The 18,720-nt window shown below is 44.7% G+C and overlaps 1 long non-coding RNA gene across 1 annotated transcript in view; it reads right to left on the minus strand.

Moving 5' to 3' along the window:
• LOC146072342 (uncharacterized) overlaps window positions 1-18,720 on the minus strand; it is a 76,873-nt gene that overhangs the window by 21,966 nt on the left and 36,187 nt on the right. The gene's annotated exons all lie outside the window — the stretch shown is intronic.

Consider the following 18,720-nt stretch of genomic DNA (forward strand, 5'->3'; position numbering starts at 1 on the left):
TTTGCAGCTCAGATTCTGGTGGAATTTTGGTGGGTGCTATGTCGCATTAGCAAGACCCCCCAAGCACCAATACAGTGGAACCCCCCCACAAGTGACCCCATTTTGCAAACTACACCCCTCAGGGAATTCATCTAGGGGTATAGTGTACATTTCAAACCCCCAGGGGTTTCACCAATTTTGATACAACTGGGCTGTGCAAATGCAAAATTACATTTTTTACACAAAAATGCAGTTCTGGCTCAAAATTTTTCATTTTCACAAGGAATGAAGGAGACAAAGCACCCCAAAATCTGTGCCGCAATTTCTCCCGAGTACGGCAATGCCTCACATGTGACCAAAAAATACCATTTGGGTGCATGGCAGGACTCAGAAAGGAAGGAGTGATTTTTGGATTTTGCAGCTCAGATTCTGGTGGAATGTTGGTGGGTGCTATGTTGCATTAGCAAGACCCCCCAAGCACCAATACAGTGGAACCCCCCCACAAGTGACCCCATTTTGCAAACTACACCCCTCAGGGAATTCATCTAGGGGTATAGTGTACATTTCAAACCCCCAGGGGTTTCACCAATTTTGATACAACTGGGCAGTGAAAATGAAAAATTAAATTTTTTTACACAAAAATGCTGTTCTGGCTCAAAATTTTTCATTTTCAGAAGGTATGAAGGAGAAAAAGCACCCCAAAATCTGTGCCCCAATTTCTCCCGAGTACGGCAATGCCTCATGTGTGACCAAAAAGTGGCAGGACTCAGAAGGGAAGGAGTGATATTTGGATTTTGCAGCACAAATTCTGGTGGAATGTTGGTGGGTGCTATGTCGCATTAGCAAGACCCCCAAAGCACCAATACAGTGGAACCCCCCCACAAGTGACCCCATTTTGCAAACTACACCCCTCAGGGAATTCATCTAGGGGTATAGTGTACATTTCAAACCCCCAGGGGTTTCACCAATTTTGATACAACTGGGCAGTGAAAATGAAAAATTACATTTTTTTACACAAAAATGCTGTTCTGGCTCAAAATTTTTCATTTTCAGAAGGTATGAAGGAGAAAAAGCACCCCAAAATCTGTGCCCCAATTTCTCCCGAGTACGGCAATGCCTCATGTGTGACCAAAAAGTGGCAGGACTCAGAAGGGAAGGAGTGATATTTGGATTTTGCATCACAAATTCTGGTGGAATGTTGGTGGGTGCTATGTCGCATTAGCAAGACCCCCAAAGCACCAATACAGTGGAACCCCCCCACAAGTGACCCCATTTTGCAAACTACACCCCTCAGGGAATTCATCTAGGGGTATAGTGTACATTTCAAACCCCCAGGGGTTTCACCAATTGTGGTACAACTGGGCAGTGAAAATGAAAAATTACATTTTTTTACACAAAAATGCAGTTCTGGCTCAAATTTTTTTATTTTCAGAAGGTATGAAGGAGAAAAAGCACCCCAAAATCTGTGCCCCAATTTCTCCCGAGTACGGCAATGCCTCACATGTGACCAAAAAATACCAGTTGGGTGCATGGCAGGACTCAGAAGGGAAGGAGTGATTTTTGGATTTTGCGGCTCTGATTCTGGTGGAATGAATGGTGGGTGCTATGTGGCATTAGCAAGACCCCCGAAGCACGGTGAAATTATGAACCTAATAATCCATAGATGTGTGGTATAATTTAAAACACTCCTTTATACATAGTCCGGGTTTGTCGGGGCAAGTGTCACACTGGAAAATAGTTTGCTTTCTTATTCCCTTTTTATAGCAAACTTTGCACCTTTTTTGTGTCCTGCCCTTTTTTCCAGTGGAGAGGAGTTCATCAGGAAAATGCTGCCCTGGTACAATACGGGGGCCAGTACTAGAAGTACTGGGGCCCTCTGCCTGCTGGTTCCCAAATATTAGGCCCTTTATGACTTCCTCTTGAAAGTGCATAAATGTCCCCCTCTGGCCGGTAGAACGGAATAGCACGTAAGCGTTATACAGTGCCATCTGGATGATATACACGGCCAGCTTCTTGTACCAGATTTTTGTTTTCCGCAGGGCACTGTACGGCTTCAGTACCTGATCTGAAAGATCCACTCCGCCCATGTACCTATTGTAATCCAGGATACAATTAGGTTTTGAGGTGTGGGTACTGGTACCTCGTACAGGGACGGAGGTGGTACTGTCTCCGTGAATTGTTGTCAGTATAAGGACATCCCTCTTGTCCTTATATTTGACCAACAACATATTTTCGGTGCATATTCCCCTGCTTTCACCCCTTCTCATTACTTGGGCAATGTGCGTTTTTGGGAGGCCTCTTTGGTTCTTGCGCACAGTACCGCAAGCTGCTGTACCTCTTGAACCAAGGGCCTTAAACAGGGGGATGCTAGTGTAAAAGTTATCCACATAGAGGTGATAACCTTTATCCAGGAAGGGGTGCACTAAATCCCAGACAATTTTTCCACTAACACCTACGAGGGAGGGGGGGCATTCTGGCGGTTCAATTCTTGAATCCTTCCCTTCATATATCCTAAACCTGTGAGTGTACCCTGAGGTGCTTTCACACAGCTTATACATTTTTATGCCATACCTTGCCCTTTTATTGGGAAGGTACTGGCGGAATTTAACCCTTCCTTTAAAATGTATAAGGGACTCGTCTATGCAAATGAATTTATCTGGGATGTACATCTCTTCAAATTTGGCACTGAAATGATCAATGACCGGCCTGACTTTGAATAGCCGGTCAAAGGTGGGATCATCTCTGGGTGGGCACTGTGCAATGTGTAATGCAAAAATTTAAGGATCGTCTCAAATCGAGCCCGGGTCATGGCCATACGGTAAAATGGGGTGCTGTACAGAACATCTGTACTCCAATATTGCCTAATTTCTGGCTTTTTTACTATGCCCATATGAAACACCAGACCCCAAAACGTCATCATCTCTACTGCATCTACAGGGGTCCACCTAGCAAATGATGACGTGGGGTTTTGAGCAATAAACTGCTGGGCATATAAATTAGTTTGGTCCACCATTAAATTTATAAAATCATCAGAGAAAAATAATTTGAAAAAGTCAATTTCTCTGAGACCTGTGGAATCAAATTGGATTCCTGGCATGGCCAAAAACTCAGGAACCTGGGGCTCAAAATTGTCTGGTGGTGGGGTCCATACGAGATCAATTATTGGGGGGGGGTCTCAGCTGCTCTACGGGGGCGTCTTTGAGGGGGTCCCTCATCACCAGAGGAGGAAGAGGAGCTTAAGACGAATCCTTCAAATTCCCCGCTTGCCTCACTGGCTGTGTCAGAGTCAGAGGCAAGCATGGCATATGCCTCCTCCGCTGAATACATTCTTCTGGATGACTGGGATGACATTTGGGATGACATTTTGGATGCCATTTTTATTTTTGTGTTACTGGTAGTGAAATGTTTCAACACGTGTATAGTGTAGGGGGGGGTACAAACTTTATTTCAACCCGGGGGGTATGTAGTGTGTATGTAGTGCAGAAAAAAAAATACTTTATACAAAAAAAAAAAATTGAAGGGGTTAAAAAAAAAAAAAATTGAAGGGGTTAAAAAAAAAATTTGAAGGGGTTAAAAAAAAAAAAAAAGGTCCTGCGCCAAAAATTGAGCACAGATGTTGGTCAGTAACGTCCGTCACTGAACAGCGCTCAAAGGCAACAGGAATTTGATCAAAAAAAAAAAAAAATAGATCAACCCTGTGCCGAAAAAGATGATCAGTGATGTACGTCACTGATCAGCGCACAGTGGCCACAGGACACCCACAAAATCACAGTGTGTGTAAAAAAAAAATTAAAAAAAGACCCCACAGCACCCACAAAAAAAAAGGTGCGACACTGATTACCAGTGAGGGGCAGCAGGTGCACAACCTTTGGTTCTACTGACAGTGCAACTGGCAGCAACTGACAGGTATATATAAAAAAAAAAACCTCTGCACCCCCAAAAAGTTGCTGATCACCTCAGATATAGTGATCAGCACAAAAGGCGGGGGCAGCAGACACAAAATTTAGCACTCTCTATCACTCTCTGTCATTATCTCTCTCTATCTATCACTCTATGACACTGCAGCAGCAGCACTGACAGTTATATATAGGAAAAATAACCCCTGCACCCCCAAAAAGTTGCTGGGGGTGCACAAAAGGGGGGCAGCAGACACAAAATATAGCAGTCTCTATCACTCTCTGTCACTATCTCTCTCTATCTCTCTATCTCTCACTATCTATCACTCTATGACACTGCAGCAGCAGCACTGACAGGTATATATATATATATAAAAAAAAACTGCGCCCCCAAAAAGTTGCTGATCAGTTAATTTATACAGATCAGCACAAAAGGGGGGCAGCAGTCAGTTATATAAAAAATATATAGCACAATCTGTCACTATCTCTCTATCTCTCTATCTATAACTATATCACACTGCAGCAGCACAAAATATAGCACTCTCTGACACTATCTCTCTCTATCTCTCTATCTCTCTCTATCTATCTATCTCTATCTAACGCTATTACACTGCAGCAGCAGCACAAGTTCACAACACAGGAAGTCACAAGTAGTAACAGGATCCAGGAAGCATCCAGCACACTACAAGCAGTGATAAAGCAGCGATCAGGTAAGTATTTTGCTCAGTTCAGGTCAGTAAATGGCGGCAGCTGGGCACGGTGACCGCACTGCACGCAATTCCAGACCGGAATGGCGTCTGCAGTGCAGTCACCGTTAGTTTAAATCCCCCTCCTTGGCTGTGATTGGTCCGTCGGTCCGACGAACCAATCACGGCCTTTGGGGGCAGGCGGGGTGAGGTGGGGTGACACCAGTGTCACCCTTACACCCCGCGGTGATTGGTGCTGTACTTTACAGCACCAATCACCTCCGATCGCGTGTCACCGGCGAACGTTATTCGCCGGTGACACAGAAAACGCTGTGAATGGCTGTTCACACTGAACAGCCAATCACAGCGATCGCCGACGGGGGGGCGGCATCGCAGCCCCCCCTGGGCATGCAGGGACATGTCTGCTGTCAGGGACAGCAGACATGTTGAAACTGTCACCGCGTCTATAGACGCGGTGACAGTTACAAGCCATGACGTACATTTACGCCATGTGTCGGGAAGTACTTCCCGACCATGACGTAAATGTACGTCAAATGTCGGGAAGGGGTTAATGAGGATTTCTTTAACAACTTTATGAACGGGAAAACACCTTCCCTTTTTGGATCTGTCTTCGAATAATGCGTCATACTCAGTCTTAACCGGCTGTTTATAGTTCAATGTTTTATATAAATCTTTAAGGACAATTTCCACAAGTTCCAAATTAAATGAGCGTTCCTCCTCGACTAATTCACCAGACTCCGCACCAGAGGCTCCGGACCCAACATCGTCATCAGTATCTACAACAGTAGGCATTACATCATACTCTTGGTCCAAACTGGTCTGTGACCTGGACCTTTTACCTTGAAATTCCTCTTTAGTAACGAAATTTTTCTTCATCCATGTCATTAACTCACTAATTTGAGACACGGTAGCAATACTAGCAGCAGCATCCTGCGAACACCCCTGACACATGGATTTTTCACCAGTCACATCTAATGCAAGTTTTATCAATATGCTTCCTCTTAGCAAGCTTCTTCATAGTCACCACAAGCACACTACAATTGAACAAATGACAAATCACTAACTAACCTAAGCATAATTAAAATAAAAAGTCCTCTAAAGAGGACTTACCTGGGCAGCAATGCAGAAACTTTTTGAGAGGCTTCCTCTGAGTCCATGACTACATGCAAAGTGCTGTCAGTAGAATACAGCCCTTGACCCTATGCACAAAACTTCGGAAGCGCCTGTTACACCGACCAGGCGCATAATATAGGCTACTTCCGCCCCACAGCTGGAACGCACGCCGGACTGGAACGCATGGTACTTCCGGCCAGGCAGAGTGCGTGTCATCTGCAGGGGACGCGATGGAACGCACGCCGCTGACCCGCATAGAACTTCCGCCGGAAGCTAGACAGCGTGATCCCTCCGGCGGACATTGACTGCTGCAGGGTCCCTGCCCGGATGCCATGCCGCTACCACAGACGCTGACCCAGGGAACCACATCTAATGGCCCGCTGCCGCCGCGACCATAAGGGGATCTGTGCATCATCCGTCCACGCCACTGGCCAGGACATCTTTCACGGGAACCGGCACCGCCATCCCTATGCTGCCCAAGACTGGCAGCATAACGCCTACCAGTAAGCCAAAAAAACAAATATAACCTATTCTACCCTGTCTAGTCTCTTAGGAGACAGGAAAAAGACTGGAGGCATGGGGGAATGTGCTGGCTGATATACAGGTGGGAGAAGGGGAGTGTCCTAGGGAAAAACTACCTGTCTGAATATGAGGGGAGAGAGGGATGAACCCATTGTCGGGCTGCCAAGAAGTAAGAAGAAGAAAAGGGTGTTTGACAGTTCCTTATATTGGCCCCTGATATATTTGTATATGTTGAGCATGTCCCCCCTTAAACGTCTCTTCTCTAGTGTAAATAGTCCCAGATTGCTTAATCTCTCCTTTTAGCTTAAAGTTTCCATTCCCCTAATAAGCTTAGTTGCTCTTCTTTGGATTTTTTCTAATTCTATGATGTCCTTTTTATAGTGTGGGGCCCAGAATTGTACTCCGTATTCGAGGTGCGGTCTAACCAATGATTTGTACAGAGGCATAATTACTTTTGAATCCCTAGTTTCCATGCCCCTTTTAATACATGCTAGAATTTTATTGGCCTTTTTAGTTGCTATATTACATTGAGCACTACACCCTAGTTTGTTGTCTATTTGGACTCCTAGATCCTTTTCAAGTACTGAATTACCCAAATCATCCCCGCTTAGGTTATAACTACCACACTGGTTATGTCTCCCAAGGTGCCTGACCTTGCATTTGTCCACATTGAACCTCATCTTCCACTTTTTTGCCCACTCATCTAGATTGTCAAGATCATTTTGAAGCGTGGTGACATCTTCTGATGATTTAATAACTCTGCTCAGTTTTGTATCGTCCGCAAAGATGGATATATTGCTGAGTAACCCTATCCCAATATCGTTAATAAAAATGTTAAACAAAATAGGCCCTAGAACCGAACCCTGTGGCACTCCACTTAGTACTGGTATCATATTTGAAACTGCAATGTTCACAACCACTCTTTGTTCTCTATTACACAGCCAGTTCCCTACCCATCTGCAGATATTTGCCCCTAATCCCAGGTCCTCCATTTTATTTATCAACCTCTTGTGTGGTACGGTGTCGAAGGCTTTAGCAAAATCTAGGAAAATCACATCTACAGCATTTCCATTATCAAGGTTTTTGCTAACCTCTTCATAGAAACCAAGAAAATTAGTTTGGCATGAACGATTTTTCACGAACCCATGCTGGTTATAACTGAGTAAACTATGGTCTAAATATTCCTGGATCCCATCTCTTAAAAATCCTTCAAATAGTTTACCCACTATTGATGTTAAACGAACAGGTCTGTAATTAGCGGGCTCCTCCTTTTTTCCTTTTTTGAATAATGGCACTACCTCTGCTATTCTCCAGTCTTTTGGTACCTTTCCTGATGATAGTGAATTATTGAAGATATAATGTAGAGGGGAAGCTAATTCCTCCCTTAATTCCATTAGTACCCTAGGATGAATCCCATCTGGCCCAGGTGATTTGGTACTTGTGTATTATAGCGGCGCCCCCGATTCCCATCGCGCGATGTGTTAATCGCATCGCATGCCATGCACCCGATGGCATGCGATGCAACGCGATTTTTGCCCCCTATACGATGAAAGATTGTATAAGCACCCTAAAGGGTGCTTTTAAGCACCCTAATGGGTGCTTACAATGTTAAATGCACCCCCACGCCACCCCCCACTATAAACGTGAACCCGAAGCGTGGCGAGCGCAGCGAGCCCGCGAGGGGCGGCGGTACGCGTCCTCCGACCTTTTCATACCCCCACTATCCACGTCGGTGTGGAGTTGAGAATAGAAAGTGCCCGAGCCCGAAGCGTGGCGAGCGGACACGGATACCTTCACAGGTATCGAGTCCCCTCGCCGCCTTCACAGGTATCCGCGTCCGCTCGCCACGTTTCGGGCTCGGTGGCTCGCTGCGCTCGCCACACTTTCTATTCTCAACTACACGCCGACATGGATAGTGGGGCTATGAAAAGGTCGGAGGACGCGTACCGCCGCCCCTCGCGGGCTCGCTGTGCCCGCCACGCTTCGGGTTCACGTTTATAGTGGGGGGTGGCGGGGGGGTGCATTTAACATTGTAAGCACCCATTAGGGTGCTTATACAATGTTTAATCGCATCGCATCGCATTGTATGCCATATACAATGTCATACAATTTTAAAATTGTATGGCATTGTATAATATCGCGCCGCATCGCATACCATCGTATGCCTTATGGTATGCGATGGGCGCCGCCAAAATACACAAGTACCGGTGATTTATTTGTTTTGATTTTGCTGAGCCTCAATATTATTTCCTCGGTAGAGAAATCAATATTGAGGTCTGGCTTGTTCATCCCATTTGTGGTATGTGTGCGTTCCACAGTCTGCTCTCCCTTAGTAAACACTGATGAGAAGAACTCATTTAACAGTTCTGCTTTCCCTTATCCTCCGTAAAACTTTTTCCAGTGATATTGGTTAGTGGGCCTATGTTGTGCTTAATTATACGTTTACTATTTATGTATTTGAAAAACTTCTTCAGGTTAGTTTTGCTTTCAGTGGCTATGCGCTCTTCATAATCCCTTTTAGCTACTTTGATTGCCCCTTTGCAAATTTTGTTTGATTCTTTGTAATTGGTGAACGCCTCCTCATTTAAGTTATTTTTATAGAATTTAAATGCTCCTGTTTCAGTGTTGATTGCTGACCTAACTTTTTTGTCCAACCATGGTGGCTTTTTTTTTATTGAATTTACCCTTATTTACTTTAGGAATGCATTTAATAGTTAATGGTTCGAGTACATTTTTTAGAGTATCCCACATTTCCTCAGCATTTTTCCCCTCAAAAACAGTTTCCCACACAATTCTTTTTAGGGCTTCTCTGAATATTTCAAAGTTAGCTTTTCTGAAGTTCAGTAAATTACATCATAAAGGATCAGCAAAAATACTAAAGTTGATTTCCAGTGAAACCATATTGTGGTCTGTTCCCTAGATGTTCAATTACTTTTGTGTTTGAGACTAGATCTAGGTTATTTGTTAATAGCAAATCCAATAATTCCTTATTACGAGTTGGAGCTTCTACCGTTTGTGTGATAAAAACTGGTCTTTAAGTAAGCTTAGAAACCCACTGCTTCTTGCTGTTTTACATGTTACGTTTTTCCAATCAATATCAGGTAAATTAAAATCCCCCATAATTAATAGCTGACCCTGATCTGATGATTGTTAGATTTGGTTTAAAAGAAGAGACTTGTCCCTTTCGTTTATGTTTGGAGATCTATAGCATACCCACAGTAAAATTTTATTAGGTTTTTTTTATTGTTGGTTATCTCTGCCCACACGGCCTCAGTGTAATCTTCCTCTGTACCTGTGCTCATTTCTTTCTCACACGATATGAAGTTATTTTTTACGTATAGGCACACACCCCCACCCTTTCTATTTTCCCTATCTTTTCTGTAGAGTGTATATCCCTCCATGCTTAATGCCCATGTTTCTGTAATACCAATAATGTCATAATCGTCCCTAGTGACCACAGTTTCTAGTTCCCCGATTTACCTGCTAAGCTTCTTACATTTGCCAGTAGGCATTTTAATTTGTTTATTTTTATTTGCATCCCTAACATTGTGTTTAATTTCTCCTCTGGACTTATTTGTATTCCTTACTAACTTCCTTGTACCCACCTCCCCCTCAGACTCTCTACAGCCCTCCCCACCATGCCCACTGCCTGACCTATTTACAGTTTTGAAACTTCTTCCTATGTCGTTCACTCCTTCCCATACCCAAAGGTCATCTGTACCTGAGAGCTGTAATGAGGTAAAATTACTGTTATTACATAATATTCCTGGAGCACCCTGGGAATTACCCATGATATTACCCTTATTAGTACCCCGGACATTGCCTGTAACTATGTCCTCCCCCCCTCCTCCTCCCCCAAATTGATTCTTGACCCTAATCCTACTATTCTCACTACGGGACCGATAGTATCTAGCTACCCCCACCCCCCCATCGCCTAGTTTAAAATCTCTTCCAACCCTCTAACCATCCTTCCCCCCAGCACCACAGCCCCTTCCTCGTTCAGGTGCAATCCATCACAGCAAAAAAGATGGTGCCTGATTAAGAAGTCCGCCCAGTGTTCCATGAACACAAATCCCTCCTTCCTACACCAGTCCTTTAGCCACACGTTTACCTCCCTGATCTCCCTCTTCCTCCCTGGGCTAGCGCGTGGCACTGGTAGAAATTCTGAGAATATTACCCTAGATGTCCTCGCCTTTAATTTCTTACCTAATTCCCTATACTCTTTCCCACCTACCATTAACTTTGTCGTTGGTACCGATGTGCACCAAGACCGCCGGGTTGCTCCCAGCCCCTCCCAACAATCTGTCCACTTGGTCCGCGATGTGCCGTACCCGAGCACCCGGGAGGCAACAGATCGTGCGGTGATCACGATCCCGATAGCAGATTGCCCTGTCTGTTCTCCTGATGATAGAATCCCCTACCACCACTATCTGACTTGGTACCTCACTGACTGTTTGAGCTAGAGGGACCACTCCTCTGGTTGGTAGAGGGAACAGTCTCATCCATCTCCGTCATTTCGTCGCTATCATCCACGGAAACTTCGTCCAACCGGGCGAATTTATTTGGGTGTGATAGATCCGAGATGTCGTGCCTATCCCTCCTGACCCTCTTGTTTCTCCTTCTGACCGTGACCCAGCTGGCTACCTGATCCTCCTCATCTACCGGTAGCCCCAACTGCAACTCCTCCACAGTTCTATCTAGGCTTTGCTCAAGATTGGAAATGTCTTTCAGTCGCTGAACGGCCCGCTCTAGATCAGTGACCTGGCCTTCCAGGGCGGACGTTCGCTCACATCTCTTGCAGATGTATTCGCACTGGGACTTTTGCTCCAGGGGCACATACATTTTGCACGACATGCACTAAGTGAGATTCTCAATCTGGGCCCCACCCATTTTATCTACCTCCCTGTGATTAACCCCTTAGTGTAAAATAGAAAATTAAATGACAATGCAATTACACACTACAAGTTAATTTCTATCAAAATATAAGAAAGTTGATGTGTCTGCAGCAGAGACTGCAGTGCTTTTATCTCAGTCCTCTGGTCTCCTGCTGATACCGGCTGTCTTGCAGTCTGCTGACACTCCATTCTGTATCTGTCCGCTTCCTCTGTAATTTCTTCCAGTTGCACGTTGTTGGCAGTTCAAATTCACAAGCATTTCCCCAGGGCCCCTGGCCAGGCGGACTGGTCAGTAGGGTTACTGTTTTGGCCGCGGGACCTTATATAATAAGTGTCCCTCAGCTGTGACATTACCCTGCTGGCTGGTTGGGCCTGGGGCTGGTTCTTGAAATGGGTGCCGGACAGGGTCCCGACAGTCGGGATCCCAACAGGCATTTACCCGATGTCGGGATCCCGACTGTCAAAACACAGAGAGCCGGGTTCCCGGCGGCCACCTGCTATTTTTCCTCGTGGGGGTCCACGACCCCCATAGAGGGAGAATAGAATAGCAGCGTGGCGAGGACGCAAGGCACTTATTTTCGCTCACCATGCTGTCTGGGTCCGGCCAGTCGGGATCCCGACGTCGGGCTAATGACTGTTGGGATCCCGACTGTCGGACCCCTGTACCACACACCCCTTAAAATACGGGGGACCCCTACTCATTTTGTCCCCCGTATTTTGGGAAACAGCCCCGGCCGTGGAGCCTGGGGCTGGTTTAAAAAAAAATTAAAATAATAATAATAATAATAAGGGAACCCCCATATGCCGGGTTTCCTGATTTTGTATTACCAGCTCGGCTCTTTCAGCCTGGTGCTGGTTACAGTTACCCCCCACCGTTTTTTTTTTATTATTTAATTTTTGTAATATTTTTTTTTACACTTAAGCCTGCACGGATCTCACTGATCTGTGCAGGCTAAAGCCAAATACGCGTCCGTTTTACACCAATTAGCGGCCTTATTCAGTAAATCAGGAATCACCATTCTTTTGAATGGTGATTCCTGTCATATTCTATCGATGGTGTATTCATTCGTATTTGTAAATACAAATATGAATGTCTCATCAATACGAAAATTCGTATTTTTGGTATAGTAAATGCCAAAAATACAAATACGCCAAAAAAAATCGTATTTTCCTATGAAAATACGTTTTTCTACGAATTCATCTTAGTAAATTTCCCCCCATATATCTGGCGTGTGACAGCATGATTGTATCATTGTGGCTCTGCTCCTGCAATACAGCACCAAAAAAGTAGGCACTGTATAGGGTGTGGCTACATTGATGTGATTCAGTGCGAATACATCATCACGTCTCCTTCGGACCACCCACAAAGCTGGATACCTGGCCACCTTTCTAGTGGGCTTGGAGCAGCACTCAAATTCCAGGAGCCTCCCGTCCATTCTGGGGGGTTAGGCAGGTACAGATGGAGCCATCCTTATCTAGCCTTCTCTGGATAGCCATGGTGATACAATACAATAAATAGAACAATATAGTAGGGGAGTAGCAGAGTAATCCCAATACTCACTTAAATGGCTAGATGAGGATGACTCCATCATATGGACTAACTAAATATAACATATTGCTGTATTAAATTCCTTTAAGTATTTCCTGAGCAATGTCACCCATGCAGTTTCCTGACCACAGAAGTATCTGATTAAGTGCAAGATGACCATAAAACACAGCTTTCCATTTCGGAACATCTTCATAAAAGCTTTAGTGACAATTACAAATGAGCAATAATGCATTGTTATTTTTAGCGCGTTCTGTCCCCACAGCATATTTCATAATTCCTACATGACTTCCTCTCCATCCAGGCAGTATGATGACATTACTACCTGTAGTGCCCTTATTCAGACCAAGTTTTTCTCCCATCCCCATTCTGGGTATAAATTCAAGATCAAACACGTTCTCACATGCACCAGTACACACGTGGTATATCTGTTGAAGTGCCCGTGTGGACTGTGCTATGTCGGAAAAACGATCGTGAAAGGATGCCCTTCATCGCTCTGCAGTTCGGGCAGCTTTGAAAAATGTCAATAAAGTACATGAACAACCTGTGGCTAAACATTTTGCCCTACAGAAACACAATTTATCCAGTCTGGTCTACACACTCATTGATCAAGTCCCTGACAACATTCGAGGAGGAGACCACAATAAAAGATTATTGCAATTGGAAACATCTTGGATCCATAAATTACAAACCGTATCTCCTGACTGAATGAGCACATTTCTTATAACATTTTTATAACCTCATCCAGCCACTATTATGTACTTACTATATCTTTATAACCACTCTATTATATCGTTATTAGACATATGTCATCCAACTTCTTTGCAGTCACCCGGTATATGTGTATTGAGTTGCTCTTTTGTGCTTATCCCACAGCGGTCTCCGCCACCTTGTTGCCTAGTAACCTAGACGCCTACACGGGAGTCCGGATGAGAGACGGCATGACGGCTCCGTCACATGACGCACCAGACAGGAAGCTGGTGGGTGTGGATGGCCAGCGACGTGGAGACGCGGGGATTGTGTGCTTGGTGATGGTCTATTTAGGTAAGTATTTAGGTGATGGTCTATTTAGGTATGGTCTACTTTGTAAATTGTCCCTACTTTGATAACGTAGTAAAATCCGAAATGTCAGTAATCCTTTGTGTGGACCTGCCTTATTGAAAGTCCATTGGAGTGCCCCTATTGCACTTCTATAGTACCCTGCTGGAATAAAGGCACCAAGAAACAGATAGTAAAAGAGAGGAATAGAAGTGCGAAGTATAACTTTCACAGATATAACCCTACGCGTGTTATCCGCTAGGATTTCCTGAGGGGTGATCTGGATCCAGTACAGTTTGTGTTATAGAACTAGTACTCTTCAAATATACATATTGTTAAAACTGGCGACATCAGACATTATAAAACCTCTGTCACACAGAGACAGACTTCTATATACCCTGAATTTCGACGGGTATCACTTAACAGTATTAACTCAGCTCATAGACAGGTGTTTCTTCAATGGTTGTACCTATAGGTACACTCGATTGGTCTGGGGGGAATTCCTGTCACCTGAATAAAGCAGTAAAGACTGCTTTACTACAGGTGACAGGAATCCCCCCAGACCAATCGAGTGATTTCTGTCACCTGTAGTAAAGCAGTAAAGACTGCTTTACTACAGGTGACAGGAATCCCCCCAGACCAATCGAGTGATTCCTGTCACCTGTAGTAAAGCAGTAAAGACTGCTTTACTACAGGTGACAGGAATCTCCCCAGACCAATCGAGTGTACCTATTGGTACAAGCATTGAAGAGACACCTGTATATGAGCGGAGTTAATACTGTTTTTAAGTGATACCCGTCAGAATTCCGGGTATATAGAAGTCTGTCTCTGCATGACAGAGGTTACAATCCGACAAGCAATGGCGGCACTCGTAGACTTTGTAAATAAAATAATGTATCACAGCATAATAAATGTGCAAAGGTGTACCAACATTTCAGGGTTGCCCCCCATTTTCAAGGGGTCACTATTCTGCACCTTGAAAACGGGGGGCTACCCCATATTTATTCTACACAATAAAACAATTTAAAATACATTTGTTTGAAATCATTTACAGAGATTTCCGGTGGATCATTGTGATTCAATATGACTTCGACCATAGGTGTAGAATGATCATGCGAGAAACCCTACGCGTTTCGTCCCCTAGGGACTTCTTCAGGGGTAATACACCAAGATCTAAAAGGTGGTGAAACAATGCCGTAAAGGAATGGAACTTTGGAGTAGGTTCAAAAGATAATTCAGGACATAGGAGTAGGGTGGCCAATCCCGGGATCAGCGGGATCCCGGGATTTGGCCCTAAAAACGCCGGGATTTGAATCCCGGGATTGGAAGTTCCAATCCCGGGATTGCGGGATTGGCCTGCGCATGCGCGAATCTAATGTCGGGCAGCGCTGAGACCAGCTCAGACGCTGCCCGGCTTCTCCCAAACCCCGGCGCGCTGCTCTGTGGCTGCGTGCAGCGTGACCTGATGTCAGAGGTCACGCTGTGCAGCGCGTCTGATGCTCCATGCACGCTCACCGCTAGGTACCTGTGCCCTGGTACCTGTGCACTGCTGCCTGGGTACTGCGACGTCAGTCTCCCGCACATCTGCAGGCCTCCAGGCCACCGCTGCCCGGCTACCGCACATCTGCCCGCCTCCAGACCACCCGCACACGGCCCCCAATGAAAGCCGCCGGCCTCTGAACATCACTGCCCGGCTCCCGCAGCAATGGCCGGGTGAGTTACACTGGGTTTGGGGGGGACTAAAGTTCGTCATTATATTGACGAACTTAATCCCGGGAATCCCGGGATTAGGCATTTTTCAATCCCGAATCCCGGGATTGAAAAATAGCCCCGGGATTGGCATCCCTACATAGGAGGCTGGAAGAAGGAACAAATGAGACGAACAAGAGGAGAGAGAAGAGGGTGGATTGAGGGATGGCTACAATAGGGCTTTTTAGGGCTTATAGTACGCTTTAGGTGGGGGGCGTTGGATGATAAAGCCATATATAAATCTCCTTCTGGAGATTCTAGGCTCTTAATATGTGAGCATCTAGCTGAATAGCCGTGTGGTATAATAAAACTTACTTCCGGGAACGCTGTGCGTTCCAATTTGCGTGTCTGCCCTCTGTTCGGGTGCTGATCACGGGGCTGAGATCCCCGATCCTCCCCACAACACCACTCAGCTACCTATGAGATCGGGGATCTCAGCCCCGTGATCAGCACCCGAACAGAGGGCAGACACGCTAATTGGAACGCACATCGTTCCCGGAAGTAAGTTTTATTATACCACATGGCTATTCAACTAGATGCTCACATATTAAGAGCCTAGAATCTCCAGAGGGAGATTTATATATGGCTATATCATCCAGCGCCCACCTAAAGCGTACTATAAGCCCTAAAACGCCCTATTGTAGCCATCCCTCACAGCCGGAAAACCGGAAGTGAGGTCATACAGGAACTGGTATATAAAGCCCCACAGAGCAAAGGGGAATTATCTCTCTCCACGCTGACTGTGACTTTGGCAAGTTGATTCTGGTAGGTTGCGCCCACTTGGTCCTGTATACCCATAATGACTATGTTTTGGAACTATCCATTATATGTGTATCATGTATGACATGCATTTTTGTCTGTTTAGGGCATAGAACTATGTATTATATATCTAAAGTATGTACTATGATGATTGAGAACGCTTATACTGGGCACACATAGACCGTGCATTTTATCTCCCTATACTGAACCTCTGTTATACTCTATGTAGACGTAATTCCCCACATGTGTGGAACTATAAAATTGTATTGCAACATATTTTTTTGGGAGCCAGCCAGCTAACATCGACATCTAGTCTGCTATTGTGTAACATTATATATACTCACTAGTATATTTTGTAGCCAGCAAGTACCTTCTAGTTGGCTAGTACTACCTTCTAGCCTGACGTTGTGAATCATTACATGTATCCATTTATTACATCTTAACAGACCGATATTCATTAACATTTAGAATTGACTGTTCAGTTGAAAAAGACATCAGTTAAAGAGGTGTTACATTGCGCCCTTTGTTCTGGTATGTACTTTTCACTATTGTGCCCCACCTAAAATGCTTGTATGATTGTTACAACATATTGCATGTAACCTAGCTGTCACTATGAGACTGTGTGATAAATGGACCTATCAGCATTCTATTGGTCCTTATGAATCCAGGCGATCTATTTACTCATTAGCACTGCATTGATTTCCAGATATCGTTACATTTTTAATTAAGTGGAGCATCACAGGGTTATCAGAGTAACAACCACACCTCCCTAAATAACTCCTAAGAGTGTATCCCAATATATATGCACCTAATCAAGGTATAAAAAGTCTATTGGTATGTTGATTTCATATACCCCCTTTTCTCATTAAGGTGGACCTGGGAAATTATGGTCTGCACTTCCTTCTATAGTTCCACGTTAGGAACTACCCACCCTCTTCTCTCTCCTCTTGTTCTTCTCATTTGTTCCTTCTTCCAGCCTCCTATGTCCTGAATTATCTTTTGAACCTACTCCAAAGTTCCATTCCTTTACGGCATTGTTTCACCACCTTTTAGATCTTGGTGTATTACCCCTGAAGAAGTCCCTAGGGGACGAAATGCGTAGGGTTTCTCGCATGATCATTCTACACCTATGGTCGAAGTCATATTGAATCACAATGATCCACCGGAAATCTCTGTAAATGATTTCAAACAAATGTATTTTAAATTGTTTTATTGTGTAGAATAAATATTTTGTATTTTTACAATTGTGGACTGGTGAAACCACCTTCTGAGCGCACCTCTACACCTTCTCTCTTCATCCTTTACATCAGACTCCCATTAGCGGCAGAGCCTTAAGAGTAGTGCTGCTCACCTATAAGCGCAGGATTGGGTCACAACATTATATATATATATATATATCTATATATATCTATTGGGAGAAAGATATATATATAGCGTCCGTTGGAATCTGCACTCCTGGTGGCTGACAAGGGTGTAGGGCTCCGGTGCCGTCCCTGTTTGCCTGGAGGGCAGGATGAATATATGTCGATGAGGGAGGCACTCGGAGACTGTTTAAAAAAAAAAACCTGGGTGGTTTATTAGGCAACATTTCGGGGACGGAGCCCCTTTCTCAAGCCATGAAAACAACACTTGTTGACGAAGTCCATGATGACGAAACGCGTTTGGGCGTGCCTCACCTGACGCAAGAACCTACACCCAGCACTGACACTGATCGGGAGAGGGAGAGCTGCTACCGTTGAAAAGATCCTGGTAAAAATCATCCATCCGGTGTATCTTGACCAGCGCGGTTCCCCTGCTGTGTACTCCGACGGTGACGTGTCTTTGGTTGTTTTACATATCATGTGGTACTCAAGCCCACACTGATGAATAGTGGGGTACGAGCATATGTATTTTATTTAATCTTTTATCAATTGGCAGTCTGCCTTTTAAAATAAAAAACGTTGTTGCACTAAGAAGCGCTTCCCTCTGTACCTTTTTCTGCAGATTGTTTTAATCCCTTTGGATCCAGGGATTCCCCATGAGTTGGAAGCTGCGGTTCTAAATAAGTATCTAGTGCCCCTTTACAGACCCGGAGAAAGGACTGTGAACTGTGATTAGACCCTAACACTCAGGTGTAGTGGTTTTTAGAAAGACTTTGAAACCCAAAAAAGGGTGCCAGACCATGGCTTACAGGTGTCCCAATCAAAATATGCAGAGAGAGAGAGAATGGCGCGACCAACTCAGTGATCGTAAAAAATTTTTTACTAAACAAATAAATAGCTCACATACATGATAAAAAGCAGCGAACAGCTTGCCCAACAAGTAAGATCCTTCAGAGGCCACCAGGAATCGGCGGAAGCCGGGACTTAGTTCCCCACCGTCGGTGCCTCTTTGCTCGGACCAGGAGAGACCTTCAGGTCTGTGCACGATGCCGTGAAGGTAGCCACGTCTCAGGCAAGCTATTCGCTGCTTTTTATCATGTATGTGAGCTATTTATTTGTTTAGTAAAAATTTTTTACGATCACTGACTGGGTTGA

This window comes from Crinia signifera, chromosome 4 (assembly GCF_055691185.1).
Source record: "Crinia signifera chromosome 4, ASM5569118v1, whole genome shotgun sequence".
Classification (NCBI taxonomy): domain Eukaryota; kingdom Metazoa; phylum Chordata; class Amphibia; order Anura; family Myobatrachidae; genus Crinia; species Crinia signifera.